Source organism: Panulirus ornatus, chromosome 59 (genome assembly GCF_036320965.1).
Source record: "Panulirus ornatus isolate Po-2019 chromosome 59, ASM3632096v1, whole genome shotgun sequence".
In the NCBI taxonomy this organism is placed as follows: Eukaryota; Metazoa; Arthropoda; class Malacostraca; order Decapoda; family Palinuridae; genus Panulirus; species Panulirus ornatus.
In genome coordinates, this window is record NC_092282.1 from 6653987 (window position 1) to 6663343 (window position 9357).

The window sequence follows — 9357 nt, forward strand, 5'->3', positions numbered from 1 at the left end:
ACCCCCCCAAATCAGGGGCCGATAAATCACGCTTTACTCCACTAATAAACTTCCATTACACGTTGGGCTGATCCCGGTCTAACGCTGAGGCCATATCCCAGAAATTTATCCCGAGATCCCGGGAAAATTGTGGTGTTGAGGAGGGGGGAAAGGGGGGGGTGCGTGAGAGAGAGGGGGGAGCATGGGAGGTAATGAAGGACATACATCACTAGGAGGGCGAAGGGGGGGGGGATGCCTTGACGACTACAACCCCCCCAACAACCACCCCCCTTCACGACCCCCCCACCACCCACCACACACGGCCCAGACGACACCACCCCCCTATCCAACGACCCCCCACGACAACTCCACACGACAACCCCCCCCCCCACGACAACTCCACCAACTCCCCCTCGACAACACACTCACACGTCCCACCCCCCCTCCCCCCTCCCGACGAGAGAGAGAGAGAGAGAGAGAGAGAGAGAGAGAGAGAGAGAGAGAGAGAGAGAGAGAGAGAGAATCCTCGAACACGTTCACTTGAAGAGGAACGTTATCTTACCCTCGAAGATATCAAAGATAAGATATCAGAGATAACAATAATTTGCCTCCCCTCAACCCACCCCCCCATTAAAAAAAAAAATGTCCAAAGCTTCAGCTATTAACACGACCGGATCATATCCCTCCTATTTAGATGACAATGTCGGAAATACATTTCATATATCATCATATATTATCATATATCATCACCTCCATTCCCACAAAAGACATGTAACACGGGCGAGTCTTTTGGAGTTTTAGGAAGCGACTTTATGATAATATCATCATTCATTTTCCCCGACACGAACGAAGTCTCGCAAAGTCTTCTGTGAGGGAATATTTCCCTTTCCCTCTTCGAAGTGTATGCAAAATGTGCTGAGTACATGAGTGTACGTACCTTCACTCCATCTGTATCAGTAGTCTTGTCTTCATTGCAGCCGTATTTGCAGTGTGATCACCGTAATGGCCGCTCAACATGCCAAGAGTAAACATCATTAAGGCGGAGGAAGAACAAGAAGAAGAAGAAGAAGAAGACAGGGGAAAAAAAAAATAGAAACCGTAACCAAGTCCGCCCGGGAAAGTGTCAACAAAGACGCGGGTATGTCCACATGGGAGGTAATCACATCCAGCACTGTTGGCACATGTATCTCCTCAATATTTTTTTTCTTTTTTTTTCACTTTGGTACGAGATAGTTCATCTTTCATTCTCTCTCTCTCTCTCTCTCTCTCTCTCTCTCTCTCTCTCTCTCTCTCTCTCTCTCTCTCTCTCTCTCTCTCTCTATTTACCTATCTATCTCTATCCATGATGACTAACCCCCCCCCACACACACACACACACACACACACACGTCCCTCTCCCCATATCAACATCCACCCGTGTCACCATACTAAGTGCGAGAGGGGGTGGGAGTGACGTGTGTGTGTGTGTGTGTGTGTGTGTGTCTGTCTGTCTGTCTGTCTGTGTTGTGGATGAGAGGAGGTCAACCTGGCTACGCTAGTGGCGTGGGCCACACTGGACTGTATCATGATTGGCCAAGTCCCTCAAACATCAACAGGTGTTAGCGTACCTGATTGGATGGATGGAGTAAGCGTGTTCTGATTGGTAAAACTAAGACTGGTTTTCTATTTCCTGATTGGGCGTTGTTGGGACCTGAGCGTTCTGATGGGTTCAGGTTATATCATCAGATTCCAACGTTTATTCCCAGTGATTTTCGTCTCTTGAAATGCATTGAAACTTTTGACATCAAATATCTAAATGGTTCGATCCTTTCTATCACTAATTGGCTATATATGTCTATAATATATGTAACTGCTTTCAAGCCATTCTATCACTAATTTTCTCATATTTATATTTCTATAATGTATGTCACTGCTTTACATCATTCTGTTTCTGATACTTCAACTGAAAAATTACTTCTCTTCACATTTACACGTTTGTGTATATTTTCTTAGTTTGGAGGAGAAATTTGGATTCAAATCTTGAAAAGACTTGTAGATTCTAGAATAAATATGGCTATATAAACTATGATCCTCCCACCCCCCACATCCCTCACACACCGCCCTTTCCCTTTCCTTTTCCTCCTTTTCTTTCCCTCTCTTTCCCTCACAAGAAAGAGTAGGAAATCTCTTACTCTCCTATTCAACATAAAAGGGTGTGCTGGGCGGGTACGAACAGTTTTACAAGCTGTCAAAAGTTTCCCCTCAATTAAGATGATTTGGGAAGGGGAGGGGGAGAGAGGGGAAGGAGGGAGAGAGGGGGGAATTGAATTTCCCAAATTAGGGCACTTTTCGAGGGGGGGGGAGGAGGGAACCTTATCTAATGAGATACATGAATCCAAAGAAGATGGGAAATATGTGTATTCTTTCCCTCCCCCTGTTGAAAAGAAGATGAGGGTAGTAACTTTGTTCAACTCCTCCTCCTTTATTTTTATCTCCCTCCCCACAAGGAATCAAGAGGTTTTCATTGTGTCTGAATGCATTCAGAGGCTCAGAACACTACACTCTGGAAGCTGTAGATGAGCATTGGAACCTCTTATAACGCCAGCGAGCCAGCGTTACGACTCGCGCTTGTTACGTTACTGAAGTGACAAGACTTCGACAAGACCTTCTTCAAGACGCGGTGCCATACGGTTACTTCGGCGGTGCGCGCACACACACACACACACACACACACACGGGGTTCTACATCATGTTATGTTGCGCTACTTGACATCAAAAGTGTTGAGCGAAACTGCGCTAAGCTGGGTCAGCCTGTATGTAACATTCTCACTTACCACAACCTACATTATCAATCCCTCATCCAATAAGCGTACATGAGCCTGAAGCAGAATTAGCACAGAGAATTTACAACGATGTTTATAATCGAGAATTCAAGCAGACTTAGCAACACAGGACGAAGCTTCATTTATTTATATATATATATATATCTTTTCTTTTAAACTATCCGCCATTTCCCGCATTAGCGAGGTAGCGTTAAGAACAGAGGACTGGGCCTTTGTGGAATATCCTCACCTGGCCCCCCTCTGTTCCTTCTTTTGGAAAATTAAAAAAAAGAAAAAAAAAACGAGAGGGGAGGATTTCCAGCCTCCCGCTCCCTCCCCTTTTAGTCGCCTTCTACGACACGCAGGGAATACGTGGGAAGTATTCTTTCTCCCCTATCCCCAGGGATAATATATATATATATATATATATATATATATATATATATATATATATATATATATATATATATATATATATATATATATATATATATATATATATATATATATATATATATATACATATATATATATATATATATATATATATATATATATATATATATATACATATATATATATATATATATATATATATATATATATATATATATATATATATATATATATATATATATATCCAAGACGTCAAAAATATCAAATAAAGAATTGTGAAGGACTGGATCCTATTTTCAAGAATTCTATACATATATTCAGACCACGTACAAACCCCACCAGTTAACAAGACATTGAGCAACATCCTACAAGAACGCACGAACGCATAGTAATATCCTAAAAGAACGAACTTAGAAAAAGAGAAAATTTACCCCATAGTCAAATAATGTTCCCCCTGTCTCCCACAAGGTCGTAAGATATGCCCCTAAATCCCCTATTTTATTCCTAAAGGATGATGGAGACGTAATCACATGATCCCTGAGTCATTTTGGGGGGCAGCCAAACATGCAAGGGGTTGATCTGCATCCGTCTTCATCCGGTGCGTTCCTGACATTGCTGCATCCCTTTAGGATAAGCATAATTCCAGGTTTGCACATCTATATATTTACCATGGACGCATCAGACTAGGATTGATAAAGACATTTAGGGTTGAATATTGTGTGGTCTTGAAGTAATTTTGTGGCTGTTGGGAGTGAAATTCGATACGGATATAGCTAGGGTCAAACGCCTGAATTCAGTGAATGAGGATTTGTGGTTGTTCTTTTAGGTTTTGGAGTATTTGTAGTTGTTCTTTTAGGTTTTCGAGCAGAGTAGTGGTTGTTTTAGATTTTGGAATATTGTAATTTTTCCTCAAGGATTTGCAGTATTATCGTTGTTTCTTTAGGATTTGCAGTATTATCGTTGTTTCTTTAGGATTTGCAGTATTGTAGTTGTTCCTTTAGGATTTGAGGTATTGTTTTTGTTTACTGAGGTTCTGAGCAGTCTGCTCTTGTGGATTTTTGGCGTACCATTAGTATGAACAATCACAGGGACAACAACGGAATCAGCTGCGTGTTAGTAGTGGTAACAGTAACAGTAGATATGGGAGGAGGAGGGAGTGCAGAGAGGCAGGGAAATTACAGCAGCAGCAGCAAAAGCAGCTGCACCATTTGTAGTGTTGACAGCCGCGCTACGTACAGGAGGAGGATAATAGGAGCAGCAGCAACAGTGTGAACAGCTGCTGCAGGAATCGAAGCTGTTCCCATGGTGACGTTATCAACAGCTGATGACTAGTGCAAGCAGATGCAGATGCAGCTGCAGTAATAAACAAAAGAAGAGGCTGGAGGGTGTGTGACTGCCGTGCAGCTGAGCCAGGGGGGGATGGGCGTGTGGGCGTGATGCAGCTGGACGAAGGATCGGGTGGGCGTAGTGTAATTGGAGCCAGGGGTCGTGGTGGGCAGCTGGAGGAGCAAAGAGCGTACGGAGCAGCGTGGGCGTGGTGACAGCTGGAGGAGCAGGAAGCTGGTGGGCGTGAGCGCCGCTGGGGCGACGGGCGTGGTCGTACTTGGCCGGACATGTGTAAGATGGATGCACCAGTGAAGGTCAGTGTTGGGTAGTATGGCCTCTCGTAGTAAGCGCCCTCCGGGGTGGTGGAGCTCTCTCTCTCTCTCTCTCTCTCTCTCTCTCTCTCTCTCTCTCTCTCTCTCTCTCTCTCTCTCTCTCTTTGTTTTCTCCCCTGGCTAACCCTTTCCTCCTCTCCTCTCCTCTCCTCTCCCTCTCCCTCCCTTACATAGTGCTGTCCATCTCATACCCTTTGACCTGAGACATGGCAGCGATCCTGCCCTTATGATGCCCGGGAAATTGGCTATTATGTTTACCTTGTAGGACCCAAGATGTTATAATGGAGGCCGGGCCCCCAGGTGGTGAGAGAGAGAGAGAGAGAGAGAGAGAGAGAGAGAGAGAGAGATTCGCCTTACCATGGGGTTGTACTGTACTCATGCTTCATCCTCCTAGGGAACTGTAATGTACTCACTTCGTCGCTTACCCAACAAGCATTAACCCCAGACTCTGGGGGGGTTATGGTGAGGTCAATACGTGCGGGATATATTACCCATAACAATTTAGGAAATGGGCAATTCGACCCCCAATGAATCCTCCATTAAGGTTTGCCTAACGCTCATTCACGGGGTCTGCCGCCGCGAAAAAGCTCATTCACGGGACCCTCAACCCTCGCCCTCTATGCTCATTCAGGGGCATCCCCCCCTAAAAGTTAGCGTATAAACCCGAAAATGTTATTGTAGGTGTCAGTTTCCCCTGGGGGGACGAGCTCAGACCGGGAGAACGAAGCGCTAACCCACAGTAACACTTAGGGTCGATACTGTCGTGGGAAAGGGCGAAGCGATCGCCTCTCGGGCATCCGAGTCGCTTCGAACAGAATGAACCGCGGTGTATGTTGCGCTTAAGGCTCGGGGACTGCGTATTCCGGGAGTTACTTATGAACCAATAAATCACGGGTTTCGAATCATGGTTCATTTCAGGAGTCGGAATAGGCCTCCAGGAATAGGGGATTTGGTGCTAATGAAATTAAACGAGGAAGGGTTTGAATCCGCTTACCGAACCTTATGGGATCAGCCTGTAGAAACAGCTGGTTTGGTAAACAAACATATGTTCCAAGGGAGTTATTTCACTGACCTCTCGGGCACGACGGTACGACCCTTGGATACGACAATACGACCCTTGGGTACGACAGTACGACCCTTGAGCACGACGGTACGACTCTCGAGCACGTCAGTATGACCCCTTGAGCACGACCGTACATCCCTTGAGCACTTCGATACGACTCTTGAGCACGACAGTACGACCCTTGAGCACGACGGTACGACCCTTGAGCACGACGGTGCGACCCTTGAGCACGACGGTACGACCCTTGAGCACGACGGTACGACTCTTGTGTATGGATGATGTCTCACTGAGACTTAGGGTTAACATTATCCAGTCTGCATAATGGTCAACAATTTTCCGGTCGTTTACTTGAAAAGAATGATAAAGTCAAATCCTCAAATGACGTTTCACACACACACACACACACACACACACACACACACACACACACACACACACACAGGGAGCTATCCACAAAAGACAGAAGACACATACGACAAGGCGAGGAAGACGTGACAAACGAGACAGTCAGTCATAACAAGACAGACAGACAGACAGACAGATGAAATATCAAGGTGTGTGTGTGTGTGTGTGTGTGTGTGTGTGTGAAATGTTCGTATGACGCGTGTTCTGTGTGGCTATGACGTCAGTATATGACAAGCAGATTAGTCGCCCTGTTGGAGAGGAATGCCAGGGTAAGTTTCCACCCTACCTCCTCATTGTCAACCCCCTTCTCTCTCTCTCTCTCTCTCTCTCTCTCTCTCTCTCTCTCTCTCTCTCTCTCTCTCTCTCTCTCTCTCTCTCTCTCTTTACCCCCTCCTTGCACTCTGGTCTGTTCAGCCCTCGTGCGTGGTGTTGGATTTCGACCAGGGTGCGATGCTGCTGGCAGAGCTCGTTGCTAAGGGAGACTCTGGTAAGAGAGGAAGGGAGAGATGTATAGAAGAGATAAGGGAGAAAGAGAAAAGGAGAGATACAGAAAGAGATAAAGGGGAGAGAATGGGAGACACAGGCATAAGAGAAGACGGATTAAACACACACTGATACATAGAAACATAGAAATTAAGACAAGAGACGTAAGGGGAGAGCTATAGACATAGACTGGTGATGGCGGGCGGCATGGCCCAAGACATCTGCTAGCGGACCCAACCCATCGTCCTGCGGAACTCCGGGAGGTGAAGCGCCCACTCCCTCCACAGATGCTGGGTAATTACTCACATCTTGACCCACCGAGACGAACGCCATTGTGTGTGGCTGGCTGTGTGACTCATTATCCGCTAGTATTCACGAAGCTCCGCTCGACCAAGCCTCAACTAGATCTCAAAAGGGGACATAGGCAAGGACATCCATTATTTCTTTTCACCTGCATCTCCATCCCTCCTTCTTCCTTCTCCCCCCTCCTCTGGACGTTTGAACTGGCTCTCGTGATTTCCATGTTTCTTGCCATCTGTCGAAAGCGGTGAATTGGGTCGTCTCGTTCGGAATGGATTTTGCTGTCCCTTTCTGGGCTTCGAACCGTTTCGTTTCGGGGTCGTTACATGCGTCTCTCTCTCTCTCTCTCTCTCTCTCTCTCTCTCTCTCTCTCTCTCTCTCTCTCTCTCTCTCTCTCTCTCTCTCTCTCTCTCTGGCTGGTGCCTTCCAAATTGGGACTACCTTTTGTGAAGTGTTTCACTCTTCGAGTTGTACAATCACGTCATTAATCAGCCAGTATGAGTTCATTATCTCACATACTCGAATCTAAAATATCCAATTACCAATATGCTTCCGACCGTATTTCTAAAAAGCTATTTCTACACAATTTCGTTTATTAAAAATTTGCAAATTCTCTACCCAGGCCTATAATTAAAGTTCTAATTAAAGTTCTATAATCAAAATGTAAGTGTAAAGCAATAAGCGCCGTTGCTACTGTTCATATATCTTAACAAAACATCTATCTGAACACACACACACACACACACACACACACACACACACACACACACACACACACACACACGTACAACAAAATGTATATACATATAAGTTTAATAGACGGGGCATCACGATTTTAAAATTCCCTCTCCTTAAAACACAAATATATACACACAAGCACACAAATACGTTCCAACCACACACACACACACACACACACACACACACACACACCAAAAAAAAATATCACAGGAACTCCTAAGATCAATTCCACTAAGTGTAGCATATGACTGAACACTATACAAGGATGTCTAATTAATGAGTCGTCAGGGAGAGAATGTAAATCTGGCCACTGCATGTTTTCAAATGTAAGATGCACAAAAACACACACAGGGTTGAGCATACAGGGCTGGCCACCTTAATATATATATATATATATATATATATATATATATATATATATATATATATATATATATATATATATATATATATATATATATATATATACATATATACATATATATATATATATATATATATATATATATATATATATATATATATATATATATATATATATATATATATATATATATATGTGTGTGTGTGTGTGTGTGTGTGTGTGTGTGTGTGTTTCCACTGGAGAAAAAAAGAGGGAGGTTGAGAGAGAGAGAGAGAGAGAGAGAGAGAGAGAGAGAGAGAGAGAGAGAGAGAGAGAGAGAGAGAGAGAGAGAGAGAAGGCTTGTCTGAAGGGGGCAAGGTGCAAGACGTTGTTGTGATAAAGCTGTGTAGGTTTGAGCAGAAGCAGTCTATATATGGCGGGAGGTGCGCGCGTCGCGCGGTGAGGAAAACGGCAGGTGGTGTGTTGGCATGGTGTGTGGGCAGACAGCTGGTGTGTTGGCATGGTGTGTGGGCAGACAGCTGGTGTATCTGCTGGGTGTCGGCAAGTCGGGGGTCACCCGCAGGCTTATCTATATTTCCTATTCTGTCTTTCTGTGTGGGTGAACGTAGGCGGCATGTCTGCAGAGGCGTTTTAGAGAGAAATGCAGTTTATATATATATATATATATATATATATATATATATATATATATATATATATATATATATATATATATATATATATATATATATATAAAACAGACATACGTACGCGTCATAAGTTGAATAGGTTAAGTCTAATTTTAGACAGTGAATTGTTCTGGACCCTATACCCCAAAGCCTTCATCGCACCACCTCAATGTTCCTCCCACCACTTCTGACGCGCAGATCCTCTCAGTGAACTCTCTCTTCACTCATCCTCTCCGGATGTGCGACACATTCCAGCGCATCCGTTTCTCTTCCGTTCAACCTACCCTTAGACACCTGCCAATTTAATAAGATGATGACTAATAAATGTGTAGTTTCGAATACCATCTAACGACCTGATTGAATACCACGCAACCGATGATCATATTACGAGATGATTATTAATGGCGTGTAATGAGAATCTGATCAATTTGTGACCACTGCCGGTGGAATAGAACCTGAATTGGAACAAACGGTCACGCTTCACCAGGTACACGACCGG